This window comes from Microplitis demolitor, chromosome 1 (genome assembly GCF_026212275.2).
Source record: "Microplitis demolitor isolate Queensland-Clemson2020A chromosome 1, iyMicDemo2.1a, whole genome shotgun sequence".
NCBI classification, from domain to species: domain Eukaryota; kingdom Metazoa; phylum Arthropoda; class Insecta; order Hymenoptera; family Braconidae; genus Microplitis; species Microplitis demolitor.
In genome coordinates this window covers 23,796,534-23,818,528 of record NC_068545.1, presented here as the reverse complement: position 1 = coordinate 23,818,528, position 21,995 = coordinate 23,796,534, and the positions used below count along the sequence as shown (strand labels likewise).

The 21,995-nt window shown below is 32.5% G+C and overlaps 1 protein-coding gene across 3 annotated transcripts in view; it reads right to left on the bottom strand.

Moving 5' to 3' along the window:
* The window catches only part of LOC103577887 (ankyrin repeat domain-containing protein 50), a 99,553-nt gene that overhangs the window by 57,713 nt on the left and 19,845 nt on the right, over positions 1 to 21,995 (bottom strand). Inside the window, exons 1-2 of one of the 3 annotated variants that reach the window (XM_053737296.1) lie at positions 7,011 to 7,411; positions 6,690 to 6,783 (exon numbers count right to left, since the gene is read on the bottom strand). The gene's annotated coding sequence lies outside the window, so the exon portion shown is untranslated. Of the gene's footprint in view, positions 1 to 6,689; positions 7,412 to 21,995 lie in introns of those variants that run through there. The other 2 variants (XM_014440710.2, XM_014440711.2) reach the window with 2 other exon arrangements.

Below are 21,995 nucleotides of genomic sequence, written 5' to 3'. Positions count from 1 at the left end.
AGGCATTGGAAATATGGCAGTAAATAGTAGAAATGAATATATGAAGGGAATCGATAGTAGTTTGCACCAGGCGCCTGGCTGTCTGTCTGTCTACAGTAGGAAGCATCAGAAAAAAATTTGTACTACTATATATGTATATATTTTTATAGAGAAAGAGAGATAGTCGGCATATAGTTTAAAAATCCTTTGTATTATTACAATCGCCGAGACAGTAAGATCAGTAAAGTAAAAACTATTCATATATATATATATATATATATATATATATATATAAATATATATATATATATATATATATATAAATATATATAATGAAAAAAAATTCTACTTTGCATCGACTTTTCCATCGCCTTCGTTTGGTCTTTTGTACTTTGGGAAATCACGTATATTCTTTTCGCTTTTCTTGTGCCCTGTACATTACACTGAATCATGCTTCCTTCAGTTATTTTTTTTACGGTTATTATTTTTCATTTCTCTATGGCCTTTATTTTAACTTAAACCGGTCGTAAAGAAAAAGTAACTTCTGTTAAAATTTCTATTTGAGCGAGTTAAGTCAAAAGATTTTTCATTTTCGTATTTTATGTTCCTATGACAACTCAACTAGAGACGCCATCAGGTGAATTACTTTTACAGAAAAAAAAAAAAAAAAAATATATATGGGTATTTCTATAGATATACAATAATTACTTGCCAGGCAGATTGAAGTCACGCTTGGAAAAATGAAAACACAGCTTGATATACTTCTTTTAACGTCTAGTAATTGCGCGATAAAATCAAAAGTTGCTGCGCGGAAACTCATTCAATATCTCACCTTTACGCGGGTTGTTTTGATATTCAGAGTGACATGAATTAATGACACGGGCTTACATTCGTGTAACGACACGATTAAATATGCGACAAATATTCAATGCGAGTATTGAAAATAGTGTAATATATATAGGTATATTTAGTATATTTATATATAGAGAATGGTAGATTGAGAGAAAGAGAACCAGAATAACCGATCCAGTGAATTCTTGAAAATTATTCTCTGCTAGACGAGTTCGACCACGCGTGACTGGCTAAACCACTACCATTTTTTTTTTTTTTTTTTTTGTTATCCAATATTACAGGCTGCGATAGAAATTCAATAGAAAATTTTAATGGTAAAAAAAAAAAATTAATTTAATTGTATAAAAAATAAAAACCTGTAAAATAAATATATAGAAAAAAAAAATTTTAATGGCGGCAAGTAAATTTTTGAATTTTATCACTCATAGCATTAGCATTTGGAATTTGAATTAAACAATTTGTTTCAACAAGCATCCAAGTGTTTAAACTCTTCAAGTATAATACAAAATACTGTCTGTCTATATATATGTATATGTATGTAAATGTATATATATATATATGTATTGATAGTAACAAACATTAAACGAATATACTCAACAGTGTTTCAATTGTACAAAATTCCGGTGATTTGCATTTGAGAGCTCGCGTGTATCCAAGAGCGAGTAATTCTCCAGGGTACAGGCTGTTGCAGAGGGAATATAATCGATCAACTGGGCTATCTCTGGACACCAGAGATCCGAGAATGTACAGCCGGGGACGGGAAAACGACGGCGAATTAAAAAAAACTAAACAGAAATAAAATAAAATGGAAAGGAATGAGAGCTGGCAGGGCAGAAGCGAAGACTTGCGATATCAAGAACTCGTCGTCGTATTTGTAGTTCGGTTATACCGTAGGGAATTCGCAGATAGCAAAATATTTATATTAACGCAATATAACACTGAATATATTTAAAGGGTGTGTGTTAGTTTATAAACGCGATAGACTCTGCTGCTGCTGCTGCTGTAGGTCTCAACGCTCACGGAAACTGGACGCGTTATTTATGAGCAAACGCTTCTTTCCGCGGGCGATTATACGCCCTGAAAAAAAAATAATAAAAGTTACAAGCAACATTATATTTCTGTGTATGCTGATACGGTGTGATCCCAAACTCTTTTCACTCCCCCCCCCCCCCCCCTCTTCCTCTTTCCAATACAAAATATTGTTGAAATCATATAAAATTTATGTTTTCTCTCTCGAAAATATATTCAAACAGTCGAGGAAGATAAAATTACAGAATTAAATATAGATGAGGTCGTAAATTTATAAAAAACCGATATGAGACTACTATTCAGATGATAAAATATTCAAAGACATGATATTTGTATACGGACTAAAATATTGTGAAACATTTCATTAGCGAGCGTTGTAACGAATCATGCTTTTTTGTTCCTCTGTAAAATAATCTTTTATGTTCAGCATAAAAAATATACAATAGACATTTGATAATTTAAACAGAATCAACGGTCTGTTTATTTTGGTCCCACGAAATATGCATGAGGTTATTAAATTTTAACGTCAAACAATAAATAAATAATTTATTTATTTATTAATAAAAGAAATGATGCCATCGAGATATTTTTATGAGTGAAGATTAAGTTGAGTTAGGGATACACAGGATGCCTTTAGGATCCATTATCCATACCTGGAATAATCCTGATGGCCTTATGCATACCAAAGACATTTGTCATTGGTCCACGTGGGTGACTCGCTTTGATCATCCGTAATTCAGTTAAGGGGGACAAGCAGAGTCAGAGACCTGTATCATCATCAAATTGTTGGCTGAGTGGATCTAGTATCACGAGAAACCCATACCTGAGTAAACCCTAGCCACATATATTATATATGTACATAAAATTTTACTGCATATTTGTTCGATGATTCGGCAAAAGTCTTCGGAGTCTATATGGGGGCTGGAGACTAAAGAAGATACGAAACCAAACTTTAGACTAGAGAATACAATGGACTACTAGTGTTGGTTACATTTTGCCAGAAACCTAAAGGTCATTGTACTTCTGCACCCAATCGAGATACAAACAAAAGGAAAACACCAGACGGGAAGACGAAAAATAAAAAAAATTTTAAATAATATTCGTAAAGTAAAGCAAAGAAAGTATAAGAGGAGAGAAAAATAATAAAAACACATGTACATAAAATAAAATGAATATTCAACATCCAGAGTACGACTTATTTTTCGAGAAACAAAAAATCATTTTAACCACTCGAAAATGAAATAATGCAAATGAATTAACGTTAAATTGTACCTTGTACAACCCATGTACAACGGTTGCTGTGTACGCAGGTAGTTTTATTAAAAAAAAAAAAAAAAAAAAAAAAAAAAAAAAATTATATATATATATAAATATGTCTGGAGTATTAAATGCGTTTGTAATTGCACGCGAGATTTAGCCTTTTACGGTCTTTACGTTGTTCCATGCTACAAAGACATGTTTTAAATATGTATTTTAAAGGGATTACGTCACATTTAAAGTGGAGTGAGACACATCGGAAACATATATATATTTGAAAGCTCGATTATATCTAATAATGGATAATGAGCTGTGTTTTTTAATAATGAGCAAAGTATGAGTAATTTTATTAAACGATTAAATAAAATAAAATTCAAAGCGGAAGCGTCAATTATGCATACAATAAATTGAATAACTTTGAATAAATTATCAGAGTTGTGTTCGGCTGTCAGATATTTTGAGAATTTTTTTAAAATAAATAATACAGTGTAATGGAGTATTAAAATTGTGAATAATAATAACTCACACGAGATAAATTTATAGCTGACATTTAACCTGGTTTGTACAAAAGCATGCTACCTGTCCATAAAGATCGAGAGATCGAGCATTGGATGATTATTGTCCAGACGAGAGGATGTTTTATTCTTCAGGCATGCTCCGAACTGAGATCTAAAAATAAATTCCTGGTTAGGTGGTTTTCGCGGGTGTGCGTGTTGTGTGGATTATGTGTGTAGAGGGCGATCTATAGAGTGTGGGATTTATACGTATTGTAGTAGAGGCTATACTGTATAATACATCCACTGGCACAGGACATTAGTTCCAAGAGAGAACTACTTGATGAAAGTGTGTATGGACACAAAAGACTTGAGCAGCTGGGTGCAGATGACGTCACTACCTGTCTTGCAGCTTCGGTGGCACCGCAGGGTACGGGTCAGAGTATTTTATATACATATATATATATATGTATATGTATAATATAAATATATTGCCGACAATCCAGCAAGTAAAACGAGACTTACAGCTATATAACGCGTAGTACGGATACCCTGGATATATTTTATTCACGCGTTCACGTCCAATTAGCTCTAATGATTCTCAATTAAATCGGACTATTTTTAAATTATTTATGTACATTTATTTAATACACGAGTAGTTAGTAGGTAAATTTAAGTGAGCGGCAATTAAAATTCAAATTTTAATTTAAAATTATAAACTCTAATTGTTATTTTTAATTAATTATTTATGGACGAATTATAAACAGAACGGGTGATAAATGTGGGAACTATTAAACTGTTATTTTACGCTCGAGGATACGGTTATGTGGTATCTGTTTTATGAAATGGACTATTTTTTGACGGGCATATATGTAACTATATGAAATTATTTTTACTGATAAAATTGTGCGAGGCGGGTAAATGAAATTAATGTGACGCAAATCCCACGACTTGGTGCAGCATCGATGTATGTGTCTATATTATGTATATGTGTATGTTCGGCGGTCTAATTAAAATAAATCATGTGGGTAGACGAGATGAAATATGTCGTGTATCGGTATTCCATGTTTGGGTTTGCATAACGACCACTATGGCACTGAGCAACTCGTTGTCAGTTGGGGAAAGCTCAAGCTATTCGTTATTGAACCTTGTGCTTCATTTATACCATTTTATATTATATACATATATACATATAAATACGTTACATATATTGATAATGTAAATTGGACGTACATTTGAAAAAAAACGAGAATCGTAAGGGAAGAATTTTAAGGGCGTCAAATTTATCCTCAGAAAAAATTTTTATTTTCGGATTGTTTTAAAAACGATAAATTTGAAAAAAAAAAATATTTCAAAAAATTGCACCTATAGTTTTTAAAATTTTCTACATGTGCATATTTTTATTTTTTTTATTTTTTAATAAAATTGTTGACAAAAAAAATTTGAAAATTTTTTTTTAAATTCTAATTGAAGACTTTTTCAAAAAATTTTTTTGAAGTAAATGAAATAATTTTTTTTTGTTGTGTAAAAAAAAATTGTATAAAATTACTCAATGTAATATTTATATGCATATATAAATATCTAAATTGAATGTGATATATTTATAAATAAAATATGTAAACAATAAAATATTTTAGTTAACAAAATACTTGAATTATAAAACATAAAACCGGATCTAAATTATATTTATTTACGTTTTGATTCATAATATATTGAGTTATTTTGTTTATTGGCATACGGTATGCTTTGATAAATTGTTATTTACTTATAACATAATATATATGTTATTTTACCCATACGATTGGTAATATTGTTAAATTGTAGCGTACTGATGTTTGGCAAAGTGTCGAAACAGATAACAGCTCGACAGTCAATCGTTCACCGATAATTAAAACCAAGAAACCCAAAGTTAAAAAAAGTAACAGCATCCTTTGTCGGAATTGGTTTTTTTTATGTAAAAGGTAATGGAGTTCTCTGTTAATTTATATATTTTTCGTATCAACGGTCATTAATTAAAGCTGATAGTCCGCGTCAGTTAAATCTATAATGTATTGACTCGGAGTAATAATTACAAAAAAATAAATTAACTCTTCGATAACATTGTAAGTTGTGTTGATAAGCCCACAAAGTCAACGGTCATAGAGTTACACAGAATTGCTAATTATCGATAACTTTCCATTGAGCTGTTCATTCAATGTCACTTGTAATGAGTTCACTCAGATCGACAATTACTCCATTATTTTTTTTATCATTAAATCCCAACCGGATGATATTTTATCCCTTCGGAGAAATTTACTCCAAAGGAAGTTTATTTTAATATTAAGACTCTGGGTCGGAGTTGATGCGGATTCAAATAAAACATTACTCGAAAATTACTCCAAAAAAAAAACTCACCCAAGTTAAAAAAATAATTCCATAGTACTAAAAATTTTCAATGAGAACTATGAGATCTAAATCCGAAATTTATCAATTTTAAATTTTAACCAAGACCTCAAAATCCAACGAATGAAAATTTTTTTCGAGTTTCGGTTCAAATGTCAATAAAATTATTCTTTCATGTTTTGAGTATCTTCAGGCACTAGTCCAGATTATGTCATTCCAGTTTAGTCCTCAAAGGGGTAAAATGGGTCGTAACTACTTTGAGGACTAAACAAAGATAACTTTCCACACTGTTGTCAATTTTTAAATTTTAAATTGGTCTTCGAAAATCTCAGCGAACTTTGAGACTCAAATCCGAGTTTAGTTTTCTCGGGTCCCAATTTGCTCTCCATGCAGATTAATTTTTTTTAAACTTCAGGAGTGAATTAAAACTTCAACAAAATCTATTCACTCCCGATTTTTAGTGTAAATAGTGCATATAGAGGAAGCTGGATATTCAAATAATTATTTTCCGATAGCAAACCAAGCGTCACTTGTTCAAGGGAACTCGGTGCAGCCTTCAAACAGTAAATATTTACAATTGCTCGAAATTGTCAATAAACGTCAAAAGTGAGTTTAAACATTACTTATTACTATTTATAAATTTCCTTAGCAGTGTGTACAATAATAATGATAATGATAATAATGTAATCGACTTACCCATAGTAGAGGTTTGTCGATCGATACACGCTCTTCGTCCCTTTGTTCCTTCAACACGAAGGCCGCAGTAGAAAAGAAGACACCAATCTGCACACTGAACAGAAAGAACCGGCACGAGTAAGTATCAGGGTAAAAATTTATTATTTTTTATGCACGAAAACAAAACGAGATTCAGGAATAAGTTTATGCTGTATATATATATGAATATATGTATGTATGTATGTATGTATGTATGTAATATGTATGTGTGTACTTTTATATAAAAGTAGATATATAATAATAGTAAGTGCACGAAAGGATGAAGAAAAAAGGGAGACGTACAAGGAGTCAAGCGGCTTCTCACAAAACAAAAAACACTGGAGTTAAAAGTGGTGGCAGGCAAGCACTCGCGGCTTCTCGTCGTTTTACGCTGACCGGTCAGACATTATTGCAAGCAGACGTACATCCACATCTTCAAGTATTTATTTTAAAACAACAGTCCCTGCCTCAAACTAGTTCTTCGCCTAAACTTTTTTACTGCAATTCAAATTTATCATTTTGAATTTTTTTTTTCACTAGCCCCTGTCTCTTTTCCACCAGATAGTAGTCATCTATTTAAATTAACGACACTTGCAATTGATATAGTCAGTATTGTTTATCGTGAATCAGTTTCCCGATATGGTTACTCCGAAATGTGGGGAATGACAGAATAAACGAGTACGATGTAAAGGTACCAAAAGACGCGGCTGTACTGAGGCGCCGGCGTGTTTACTCCCCCCACTTGCCTGAATTTGCCTCAACGCGCGCACTGCCCCCACTTTCTCAATCGTCAGCACGTTCATACCCCTTCTCTTTCTATATTTTTCACATATATATATATGGAGAGATATAAAGGGTGAAAATATATAATGCATCCCCTATACTAGAGGTCATATCTACACCCGAACTGAATTGTCACCCGTGTTAAACTTGTCGTACCCTTTTAACTCTAAATTCAGGTCCCTTTTTTCAATCCATTTTCATACTAAATTTTAGGGATCTCTTTGCTGGGCAAACTAGGCCGAACTACTCAATTTTTTCATCTATACATTTCTATTATATCTTTTAGCAGATTCAACAAAATTCCTGCGGGCTGAGAATAAAATATAAAAAATATTCCCACCTTTTTATATTTTCTTTTATTGGAATTAACATAAATTTTATTTATTTCTCCAACTCGTTTCTAGGTTAATTATTATATTTATATTTATTTCTATCTAAATTTATTATTTTTCTCAAGAGATATTTTTACTCAACTTGTTAGCTAACCGCGTGGGATAAAACACATTTTTGCTTCTCCGCATTAATTTTATTTAGCGGAACATTATTTAAATTATTTATTTGTCTAAGTTTATTTATGTACGAAAATTTATTTATTTATTTATTTATTTATTACAACTTTAAGTTAATAAAATATAATTGATCGTTTTTAAATTGAAGCATCTTGTGATAAGTGAAGATGATGCATGAATCACCTCAGTAATCATCTTCAAGACTCACTACACTTACATATATATATGTATATATATTTGTTATATACATATAAGTGAGAGGCTCAGTTGCAGTGGATCCAAGTAAAGGTGAATCACCAACAGGTTTTTCGATGGCGAATTTACACACAAGATAGTAATTTGCAACCGCCTGCGTCGGTGTAAATCAGACAGAGTGTGAGGACCCGGAGGGAAATAAAGAACTCAAAATTGTCATGTTTCAAGTACACTCGAGGGACAAACGACAAGTATCACACTAAAACTAGTTCCTAAGCATAACACATAACGCATAACACGCATTCAAATAATATAAATCCATATACATGTATATTTGTATACAAAGTATTCCATACACGACGGAAGTACTGTACTATGTAAAATAACAGGCAGTTTATCACGTTCTCTTGTATGCTCTCGCGGCCTTTACCTGATGTTGCTTCTGTGACATAATTTATACAGGCACGGTCACAAGGCTACAGCTAAGGCGCACGAGATACACGCTCTGATATTATTACTCTTGTTCAATAGTGTTAACACAAAACACAACATAATTCGTTATATATATCCTCCAACTTATAAATAACATATATATTTATAGATACTCAACAAAAATCTGCGCGCATGCAGAAAAATTTTTAGTAAAAATTATCCGAAAAGTTTGAAACTGCTGACAAATATCGAAATTTTTTCCATGTAACTGTAAAATATACTGCTCGCTAGATGTCCTTACAGTACCAAATTTCGTGCATAATTTTTACTGAGATAATGAACTCTGTCCCATTTTCCGGTTACATACACGGAGAAAATAAAACAGTAGTGAATACTGTTTCGTACAAGTATTAGGAAAATGTTCATAAACAGTAGTGACTTCTGTCCGAGACACGACCGGTTAGTGACAGAAAACGACTGAGTAGTGTGCAGACAATAGTCAGTAGTTTGTATAAAGCTTTCTCTACTGTCTTCAACATTTTAACCTCATTTTCTTCCAAAACATTACTGAGTAATGTTCAAAATAGTAATCAATATTGTTTTTTTTTTATTCGTGTATACATAAAACATGAATAATATATGATGGAAACTGAAGGTACATAAATGTGTTAATAAATAAAATGTAGCGATCGGCGAAAAAAAAAGTTTAACAGATCTTGGGGAAAAGTACTGCGAGCATTGAAATAAATAAAATCAAATGACTCTTGTAGACTTTCGAGTAGGTATTTTGCGGTTTTTCTCTACACCTCTATAATATATATCTGTGTGAGCGGTTTTCAGTGCAAGTCTCCTGTGTAATTTATACCGGGACATTATTATGGTGAGAGGTGTTACGAAACGTGCGATATAGTATCACATGGTGTCGCGTATACGTGTATCTATATAAAACATATCCAGTATAAGCATCCACATATATATATATATATATATATATATATATATATATATATATATATATATATATATATATATATATATATATATATATATATATATATATATATATATATATATGTATGTATATGTTCATGAATAAGGAGAAGGACATGCGCCCGTTTTCAGCGTGCTCTAGGGAAGATTGTAATCCGCTACCGTGCGTATATTTCTCTAGCTCTCACCGGAGGTGTACCTCGAGAGTATGCAGTGTCACCTCACTAGTTTCTCTTTTCGTCTTTCTTTATGGACTCTCAATGTCCCTCCAATAACACCATTTATCTTGTCTTACATCTACCATGTTTTTAGAAAAAACTTTATACACTTTTATCACATTTATGTTATGAATAAAAAAACAGCTGAGAAAAAAAAATTCAGAATAAATTTACTTCTAATCACGTTACTCAACTCGGTCGACTAAAATTTTGGCCCGTAATGTAATAATGTTACTTTACGAAAAATACTTTTCATTTTCGCAAAAGCCTCGCCGTTTATCATCCTAATATGAATTACTTATTTTTTTTTTTTTTTTTTTTTTTTTTTGTCTGAAAAAGTACACTTTTGCACTCAGGTAAATTAAATGGCGAGTAAGACAGATCGTTCGTCGCAACGATCATTCTTGTTCTTTAAATAACTCGCCGCTCATCTTTTTATTATACTGAAATCTTAGGTGGCTTTTATTTGAGCGCGGGTGTGGGTGTGACTATTCACTGTTTCCAAGTGATAATTTCCTGAAAATAGACGAGCGAAAAAAAAAATCGGCAGCTCGCTATTAAAAGACGATGAGTTGAAAAAAAGTGTAACATTTTTCTCGAAAATTAAAATTTCTTTCTTTTCTTATCTTTTATTTACTTTTTTTTTTTTTTCTTAAAGGCTATTGTACAGCAAACTTGTATAATTATACTCGTATAAGACTAGTTTCATATTCTTTTATATATTTATTATTCAGTATAAGACAAGTTTATATATACATATGAATAGTTACTTAAAATATAATACTGTCTGTTATATTTAGTTTTTTATTGTCATAAATATTAAAAAATATAAATTTTATTAACACAGAATAAAATATATGTACACATATATAGTTACAATATATTTTACGAGTGTTGTATATTTTTATTTGACAGTACAGCGGTCTCATATCTCGTCATTATATAGACAGTTGCTAAATAAAAATTATAACGATATTATGTCTTGTATATATATATATACATATATGAGTTAATATGAGGTCATTGAAGTTAATAGTAAATAAGCATTTCTCTAGTGTAGCGTACATGGATATTTGTTGGTTTGCTCGTATTTTTATCCGATATTTTTTGCACTTGAGAGTTATAAGAAACTTGTTTTATGTATTATCACTTCCTCGGTACGAATAAATTATATATTATTATTTGCGGATGAAGTATCGTTGTAAATTACAACCTCGATCATTTTATGATTCCGTAAAACTACATACAAATTTACTAAATTATTTTTAAACGGATTTGCTATGACTGATCACATTTTATGACCTATTTTTATCCACATATTTATTTGCATACAGCAAAAAAATTATTTCAACCTTTGAAGACTGGAAATATTTATAAGATGAAAAGTAAATATAAAGAGCGTGATAAAAAAATATTTGTAAATTTATATATGACGTATTTATGCAAAGAGAATGAAATGACGGGTCATATCAAGAAATTAATGATCAAATGACGTGAGAGTATCATATGAGTACATATTAAACGCGCCTACGACGCTAACACTCATATTTAACTACATATATATGTACATGTATGCTTTTTGAAATGATATCGCAGTAAAAAAGTGCAGTTAAATTTACAGCGATGGTTAAACCGATAACTGATATATTTATTGCGCAGTATTTTTCTTAATCAGTTTCTTTAAATACTAAATATATTACATTACATAATACCTCATAAATTTTCGTTTTATAAACTCGCGGAGCATTTAAAAACTCCGTAAATTATTATTTGCTACTCACTAATTCAATTTGCTATCGAGCTGCTTCTAAATATTTTTAAAAATTTTTCACTCTGCATTTTTTCAAATGAAACTTTTAGGATGTTAATTTGAATGCTGTTGATCTTAACACTGGATAACGATTTGCATGGCTCATATTCCAACACAAAATACCGTAACGTCTACGATAAACAACGAAATCGTTCGTTTTCCCGTTTTTCGTTATAATGATAAAACTTAATTTTTTTTTCACGTTGCTTAATAATTTAACGGCATACTGAACAAATGCACTCTGGTTTAATTATAAAATAATTACTCTTTTTTATTTTTAAAAATTTAATTTTTATCATTAAAATACAGGTGTACTGAATGTTCTACACAATTTCCAGAATTTTCGCTCGGCTGCATCTTTGTCTTGATAATTATCTCTAATTACTACAACGCATCTTGTCTAATTAATTTAATTCTCATAAATAAAATTATTTCCTCGAGTTTTATTCCCTGCACATATTTATTCATATTAATTTTATAAAGTTATTTGTTTACCAAAAATAAATAATAATTATTTTTTTTTAATTTTTATAATTTCCATTAAATTAGACCTTTTGAAGTCGAGGTAGCTTAAAATACATTGACTGCCGGCGATTAAGTGTTGGTTGAAATCACTTTATTTCAAGAAGCGTCTTTCATTCCGGGCAATTTCTTCCAGTGTAGATATATATGTCCCTATAAAGGACACATATGTGGAGGCAGTCGCGGTCCCGTTTTTCTAGTGGCTTTTGCACACTAAGTTCAATATCATTTCACTTTATCCCCTTTCTCTTTCCTTTACTTTTGTCCTCATACTTTCGTTTTACTCCATGCCACTGCGTGTTATCTTCGATTTTCTTTTCTTACTTTATTCGTCCTCGTACCATAGGTGGGCTATAGGTTACTACAGACAGAAATGTGTACCAATATCCAGTATCCAGTATCCAGAATCCAGAATCCATTCAATCCAAATATCCTTTCCAGTTTCCTTTATACTCTGTACTACGTTGAGTAGAGTTATCAGATTACAGCGGTCAAAGTTTCCTTTTTTCGAGATATGAAAGCTCGTGAAAATTCATTTAGAAAATTTAACCGGCCCTCTTTTACTTGCCAATCGAATTTTACCTACAAACCCACCGTATTTACAAAGTAATAGTAGTAATAATAATAATAATAAAAGTTATTTTTAAAAATCTATATAAATAAAGTATGAAATTCATTAGCGAAAAATATTTTAAGAAAATACCATTTTGCCTCATTTAATATTAAAAAATAAAAATAAAAGATAAAAAAGTTTTAAAGTAAATTCATTCATTTTTTATTTGTAACAAAATCTCTTTCTAAAATGAGATCAATTTGGTAGCCGGCGCATACGTACCGTAAAGTTTAAGAAAATTTCGTTTTGTCTTTAGTTCTTTTGCGTTTTCCCAGTAAAATAAAAAATGTATGCCGGGTGTTTTCCAAACTCTATCTCCTTTTTCTTACTTGGGTACATAACGTCTGCACACATGCGCAACACAAACACTCAAACAAGTGCTCACTTACAGGAATAAATGTATGCAAAATACAGGACATTTATCCGTGTTATATATATATATGTATGTTCAAATACCAAATATCAACTTTTTAAAGTATCAGGAGCAGAACTGATTCAAGTTATTCACTCTCGTCCAAGATCTTTTCCCTGACTTTAAAATTTTTTTTTCTTTCCCTTATTATATTACCCATTTTTTCTTTGTTTTCCCAGTAACTTTTGTTGCTTGGTTATTTTTTAAGTATTATGAGCCAACAAGAATGCACAGCATCCTTGCGGCAGTTATTTATCTGAAACTTCAACACGCGTAACAAGAAACTCGAGGGAAACGCCGGGTAATTCGTGAGTTGCCGTGACATCCCACAGGAACTTGCTCTTTGGACAAGAGGATGTCCTCCCAGCTGAGTATATAACTTCTATGTACATGATATTTCCTACATATATACTCTCATATATATACGTATTATATATATGGAGAGAGAGCATGGGGATGGTTACATAATAAACTCCCGGTGAATATGACAGAGAGTGGAGGAAAATAGGGAGGGATATTATTAGGGACAAAAGGGACTCGATATAAGCTCGAGTGGACCCGCAAGCACGAAAACTGAATGCTTGATACGTGGGTCATGCTTAACTTACAACGTCAGCTCGTGAGATCCCCCGAGACGTGAATAGAGACGTAAAATAAAAATAAAAGGATTCTCCGTCTCTCTACTCTCGGTTATTTGATTTTATTTATCGTGGATATTCAGATTTAGGCACGTAGTCGAGACAGGACGAAACAAGTAAACTGTTACGGATGACTAGACAGGTGTTTGGAGACACGGCATTGGCTGACGTTGCGAGCTCACATGAAACTAGACGAGAGTTTCCGTAAGTACAATAGATCGTTGGGAACAAGAGCTAGAACTATAGTTTGATAGAAGCTCAACGGGTAGTTATAGTTACTCTGCTCTCACAGTCCTTGTGTGTCAACTTTATAATTTTCCCAAACTTGCTTAATTAGAGCCCGCGTATTTGTACATAAGTTGACATCTAAGGAAGCGCTGGATTAAAATATACTTGTATATACGTCAGTTAATTTATTTAATATGATTAATCGTACAATGGTAATGTAGTCTGTAGTTTAAAGAAACTTGGAGAAGAAAAGTTTAGCCTGCTCAGGCGAATAAAATTTTTAATTTAATAAATTTATGGCGGGAATTTTAAAAAACTGTAATCGTAAAGTAAAATAGTAACCGGGAATTCATTTGAATATATAATAATTTTTTTATGTTATATAAGGAGGAAGAAATGGTTGTAAGTTGTTGGTTGGAATGATCAAAGTAGAATGGCGGAAGGGAATAAGAAGATAATCGCATGTAGGTTAAATCGGGCCAAGTGGTACCTTGGGTTTAATAACATAATTTGGTTAAACGAAATATTGCTAGTGGCTAAATCGTACGAGGGGAGTTCACTCAAGACATCGCTGACTTTTAAGTGTCTGTATAACCATATATATACATATTGAGAGAATGAATAAGAAGAGAAAGGGAAAGAGAAAGAGAAAAAGTGGATGGTAAAATTTAGTTGATGTGTGAAGGGAAGGAAGAGGAGCAGAGTCGTATCTGGTGGTTCGACTACCGACTACCGACTACCGACTACCGAATACGACAGACAGTGTGCTTGTAGCATATAGCTTGTAGGTTTTACTTTAGGAAGCCAACCAATCGAGCTACTAGTCGGCTTTGAAGAGGACGAGCACCAGACTTAGGGACGTAGGATCACCGAGGTTGCTTTTGCTCAGACAACTCAACTTTAAACTCTTCCACTTGAACTTTTTTTATTTTTTACTTTACTCATCCAGTCATCAGCTACTGAAACAACCCGAAAAAATACCCGTTTGTCGGCGGCTGAGGGATTTAGTGTTTGCAACCGTGATAACGAAATGTTACACGGCTTTTTCGAGACACTTGATCATTTCTTTGATGTTTTCAATGTCATATATTCCGAGGTAATCCTCTGCTCGCTGTAAATTTATTACGAAATTTGTGACGAAATGAAGTTAATTTTTAGTGCGCAGCAGCCCGATTATTGTTATTGTTAATAGGACAGAAATAAGTAAATTGCTGAGGCTCAGGAGTCATTCGGGTTTGAAAGAAATGGAAGAAAGTATTGATAAGAGATAACTGTCGGATCGACTGTAATTGAGTTATTTGGGTCAATAACAATAAATTTATATTTCTATTAAATCTACTTGCGTTAAATGTATTTTTATTTATACGATAAAAAAAGTATTTAATATAAGTTATAACTGAGAAAATTCCTTGAGGTAAAATAACAACTTTTTTGCGGGAGGATATGGATCTAGAGAAATACAACTCGAACGAGTCATGATCAAGTATAGGATATTGAATGGGCAATAACGGTAACTGTTATCGTTATTTGGGGCCACGAGACTCAGATATATCCCCCCAATCAAATGCCATGTGCTTATTCCCATTTCGTTGTGAATTTTCTCTGGTACAGATATATATATTTATATATATTTCGTGTGAGAACGAAAAGAGTCAGAGATCCCCTTTTGTTGGTAATAAATTTCAGCCTACCGGAGGTAATTTCATTTCATGATAAAATTCTTAACAATATTGTCCGGATGCTTTCGTGCATAAAAATTTCTCACGGACTTTTTTTTAAAAATATTATTTGCACAAAAATATGTTGTTATTTTAACGTCATTTTATCAACCGCCTGGATGACCACTTGACCATACGATATTTAAATTGAATTTCCTCGGGCTAAACTATAATTGTTTTTGGATCTATACGAGCTATGCAGACAGATATTTTTGTAGTAAAATTTTCTGCCATGAATGCAGTTCTCGAGTACAGTTTTACGAACAATTAAAACCACTACATTACTCAATTTTCCGTTCACATTCGAAGCATAGTTCTCCAAACTCGTGAAACTGAGCTTTTAGTGGACGGACAGCAATCATTATTCATATAATTAATGTATCAAATTATTAATTAGGTTCTATTAGAGCGAAAGCTGACAAAATTAATAATCAGTGAAATTTAAAATTTTATTTTTAGTTTTTTTACAAAATTAATGGATATCAATTAGGCTGCCTAATAAACATAATAAACATTCCATTAGTGTCAGAATATGAGAGGTTTTTTTTTTGTAAAATTTTCTACGAATATTTGATCAAAATTGGAAAAAATTTGAAATCTAACAATTACGGAAAATTTTTTGAAAATCTTCAGTGAAATGGTTGTCAAAAAACTCATAGACTGAAAAATCAGAAGAATCCGAATTTACTCAATCGTTAGAAGTTCTGGATTTTATTATCCTGAAGTTGACACAATTGAAAATTTTCAGAAAAATACCGATTTAACCACAAAGGAGATGGACATTGACATGCCCTCGAGATGCTCTAATATTTACCATCATTTTACATGGAGAGAGCCTCAAAAAGAATATGGGATGATAATCAAATGACGGAATGAAAAAAAAATTACCAATTCAACCTCAAAGGAGATGGACCATCAACATGCCCTGGAGATGCTTAGACTCAGGTTTTTGTGGATGTTCCACATGGAAAAAAATAAATAGCACTGGCTACTATGTCAGATAGCAGTGCCATCTGTAGAAAAAAAATAGAGATAGCAGTGGGTCCTATCTACTTAGTGCTGGGTACGCTCTACATTGCATCAGCGCCATGTTAGATGCTGCTCACTATAGATGATTATAAAAAAAAAACAACATCAGTTTATTGTTAATCAATCCTAAAACAATAGCCTTTAGCAATTAGCTTTTAAAACAGTTAAATGTTAAAAATAAAAAGCGGTTCCCTTGTTTGATTGTGCACAGTACACGAAGCTAACATCAGGCCATTTACACCCAAAGCAATTACCTCCAATGAACAGCGACAATTACTTTGCTCGAGGGAAAACGAACCTACACACTCATCCGATGAAAATATCCATATAAAAAATACTTTTATTTACATTTAATTAAGAATAAACTTTTTAAATTAAAAGGATATTTTAACCGAAAAGTTGCCAGTTTATTTTAATACAATTCATTAATTAAAATTCTATTCAGAAAGTTAAGTATTTTTCATTGTTTAATTTAATAACAAAAAAAAAAATTAAAATAATAAAACTTTAAATTAAAGATAAAAAAAAATTTCTTTTTTATTTTTATTTCGGTTTTTACTAAAAATATAAATAAAACCCTTGTAATTTAAACTAAAACTGATAAAATATTATTTTTTATCTCACTGGATAAAGTGATAAGCCAGCGAATGTCTCTAATAAAAAAAACCATCCCCAATGTAAGGATAAAAATAAAAATAATAAAATTCAGTCGGCGCCGGCAGAACGACCAAATGTTTAAATTTAACTTGTAAAACGTGTCTATATATTTTGGCCGTATATGTATATATATACATTAATATAAACTGTATAGACTACAGTACAATTTCAGTTCTTTTCAATAATTAATTTTTCAATGTACCGTTGGACGGGTCTCGAGTGTACGACTCAATTGAAACGCGAAATAATCGCAGCGTCTGCTAGGCGAGAGTGAAAAATAAAACTTTTTTTTATGTTTCTGTAACTTTAAATGACCTTTTTTGAGGTATTGCACTATTGATGTATATTAAAATAAGAGAAAAATAATAAAAAAAGACAGTATTAGCAGTCGTACTTGATTCGGTATGAAAAAATATTTTATATAAAAGTAATATTAAGAATGAGTGAAAAGGAGGAACGGATAAATCTGAGTAAGCAAAATGACAAGACTCGAGGCTGAGTAAAAACGAAGACTATAGACGATGAGATGGGAGACGGTTCGTTTAAAGTTTTGACGCAAGACATGCTCAGAACAGTGAGTAGAAAAATCCAGGTTCAATGTTGGTTTTAAACTTTTTATCAAGTCGCCAAGTTAAAAAAACTCCATGACGAAGATGAACCCGAGAAAGTTGCTACGAGTATCTTTAACTCAAAGTCACAATCGCGTATCGTAAAAAGTCTTTTGTTAAAATTTATCCCTTGAATTATTTTATTTTTTATGTAATCTGCAGTTTTATTTGAGTTCTTATAAGCAGGCTCTTTTATTGGATGATGATTAAGATGTTTGGCTGTTTACTGATCTGAGCTGAGTATGAGCTCGGGTGCACGTGCGAATCTGATGAGATGCTACGGGTGTATAATAATGTCATGTATTTTATGGAATAGACCGATAAGAAGTGATAGGAATAAAGGTAAGAGGCATTCTATGCGGGGCACGAGTTTGTCGCGTGAAAAACCCGACGAACTACTTGAGCACGAGGTCACCGGTTCATCGAGTTTGCGCTTTGATCCTAAACGAGTGGATGTACTTTAACGAGATTGGGCACACTATCGATAATACGCAGAGTCGACAAACTTGTGCCAATTTTTTTAAAGCTGTGTAGGCGAGAGACTCATCAGGTCACTTTACTGGCACGTACGACTTTATATTCATTTTTTAAAAATTAATTCTAAAGCGGGAAAATGGAAATTATTTAAATAGTCAGAGGTTGAAAGATGAATTTAATTAAATAAATATTCTTATGCTGACAAGGAAACCGGGGTACGACGAAAAAATTTATCAAAATTTTGTCTTTACATGGAAAAGCTAAAAATAAATGTGTGAAAATATTTTTAATTTAAAATGGACAGCGAAGTAATTATTCAGTAGATCGGGTTATAAATTATAAATCAGAATCCAAATATAAAAATTGATCAACTTTTTTTTAAAGTTTTTAAAATTTTTCAAGTTAAAGTAACTCTGGTAAGGATCGTTTGAAAGTTAGATTTAGGTCGTTTGAATGACAGGACCAGTACTCACGTGGTACTAAAATAAGTTGTAAGCTAAAATGCTCTCTGGGGCACGTCAAAAATTAAGTTTTGAGTTAAAGTATAAAATGTAAAGAGAACTAAACTTTACAAAACCAACTAATAATATGTCAAACCCCGAATTTTGATTGAACTGATTGTGAAACGCAATATATTTTAGCCCTTTCGATTTTTAAAAAATAAAAAAAAAGTTATTGGATTGACGTTGAGGGAAGAAAGCCATAGAAATTGTCGTCACCGCCCCCTGGTCGTTGGCATTCTCTTGAATCTCATGAACAGCAGTCGTATTTAAATACATCACGAGGGAGTAGTTGCTACCCGCGAATGTACACACAGACACATTTAAACTTTGAGTGCGTACATACACTAAGAAAAGAGAGCACGCGCGTCTAAAAGTGAAGGGTTGGTAGGTCGGAGGATCTCGCAGAAGGTTGAGGGTAGACCACCCGGGAAGTCTGCGCCTTTACATATACACAGTTCTACACACACACACACACATATACACGCAAACTCAAATACAAATACATGATTCTCTTACAGCAACGGCATGAAAACGGAAGAGCTTTGAGAAGAGAAGAGAATGGAGACTGAGACTGCGCCCTTGTACATGCGTGAACATTGTACAGGGGTTTTCTCGAGCGGCAACAAAGTCGGGGCAAAGTAAGCGACTGATATGTTGGTAGTGGTAGACAGTAGTAGGGTTTAATGACGTAGATTTTGAGACGGTAGAGAAAACGCAGCGGAAAACGAACCCGAGTTGATATGCATTATGGAACGAGTCTCGTATCGTCATTGCGTCTTGTATGTTTCAACCGTCATCACCCACAGTTTTATATTATTTTTTATGCTTAACTCTTCTTCTGGGATTTCTTCAGCTTTTTTTACCTCATCCTTTATGTCCTCTCTTTCACTCTTTCTATCCCCGGCGACTAGACGCCCTCCGGCTTTCTCCTGCTATTCAACGATCCTTTTTCCCTGCCAACAGGGCGTTAAGCGATATGCGGCCACCTATCATATACCCATGTATATATATATATATATATATATACCGCGATGTATCTCATCTCCCCATGTACTAACCGAACTATTGCAGTTACAGGTTATGCCAGCGTTTTGTTTATATTCACGATTCCGCGCCTCCGAATAATAAGTTTGTTGTGCTCGTATCCACACACCCAATGGGTTATTATATCCCAGACAACAATAGATCGAGACTACTTTGTAGCGGCTCGCCGCAGCAATTAAATTTTTAATCAATTGCATCGATCACTTTACACTAAAAAATGGGCTTTGAAAATCAATAATTATTTTCAGTAAAGAAAATAAAAATTTTTAATTCTCCTAACCAGGATGATCATTTTTTTTATCCATGTTCATACATGGATTAAATGAATATAAATAATATTAGTAATAGCAATAATTACGGATTTATATTTGTCATTATCAGTGCGTTAATGGAATAAGTAATTACATTAGATAATTTAATGCCGCTGTGGTGAAATAAACATTTGGTTAATCCCCGTGAAATCACGTACAATCGGGCACGTCATTTAGACATACAGAGAATTGATGAAAGTCATTTTGTGTTATCCCAATGAATGAACAGTGGAAGGAGATGAGATCGATAGGATTTTTATGTACAAACTACCGTGGGTAGTAATTCGCATTGAGTATTCAACATTGAACATTGAAACTTGTACATCAGGATATACAAGTCTACATGCGGCTTCTCATTGTTTTGTTTCTCTTGCTAATTATGACTGTAATACCCATAACACTGTAACGTTATATGTAACCTGTAGCTGTTATTGGAATACTGCATACAATAATACAATCAATACAATCCCATTGTCGATGATAGTTTATTATTTAAATTATTAAAAACTCAATCAATGACGCAAGAAACAACCTTGGCATTTTATAAAACTGCTGCCGTGAAACTCATTATTTTTTTTAATAACAAATAATTTATCGTTTATTACGATTGTAATGGTGGGAAATTCAATTTACGATTCATCATTTCTTAATTATTTTTAATGACTCGTTATTGTTCATTTTTACCTCAAGAAATGATAAAAAAAATAATCCACACAATTTATATAAATATTGTTAAGTAAATAAATAAATAAATAAATAACTAAAGGACTTATTTACTGAACTGTCGACAGTTGAATAAACTCTGGTTTCACTGTTAAGTAATCGCGTTTTGAAAAGTGTAAGCTTCTCGTGCTCAAGCTCTCTTGTATAAGGATTACAACCAGATCTTTCAACCGGTATTTATATATACATATATATATATATATATATGAAGGTAGTGATGTAAGTATATAGCAAACGGCAGCGAAAAAGATGTGGCTTCTTAAAGAAATAAAATAAGAAAAGCTCGAAAGACATCACCCCTGATGTATCTTTTTGACGAAACCCCGAGCTCTGGAAGAGAAAGGACCGAAATAAAAAATAAAATAAAAGGAGAGTATGACTGTATAGGTAACAGTTGAGCTGTACAGCGAAAAAAGTGATGAGGGGTCTCAGGGCTCTTGAATGCTTACTGAATGGAAAGAGCTTCATTATCGCGACAGTCAGGGCAATTCGTGAGTTCAAATCTTTAGTGAAGGATGCCACCGAGTACCAGACAACACTACTTCTTATTAACACCCCGCATTGTAAATTACTGCTGGAAAAAGGTTCGATGACTCGATAAAAAAGTATTCTTCTATCCAATCATCAGTTTTTTTCTATTTATCAATAGCTTGTTTTAGTTTCTAAATATAATCCAGGGCTAGACTAATTGTGGGCATGGACAGTCGAGTGTGCATTTTTGTTTAATCATCACAATGCTCAGCAGAATAATTATTGGAATTGTTTTTTTAGCTGTTTTGCCAGCTCGAAATATCGCCTCTGCGACCAAGTGCAATATTGATCCAGGCTACCGCGACTTGGCTCGTGCTGTGGACACACTCAAATCTCG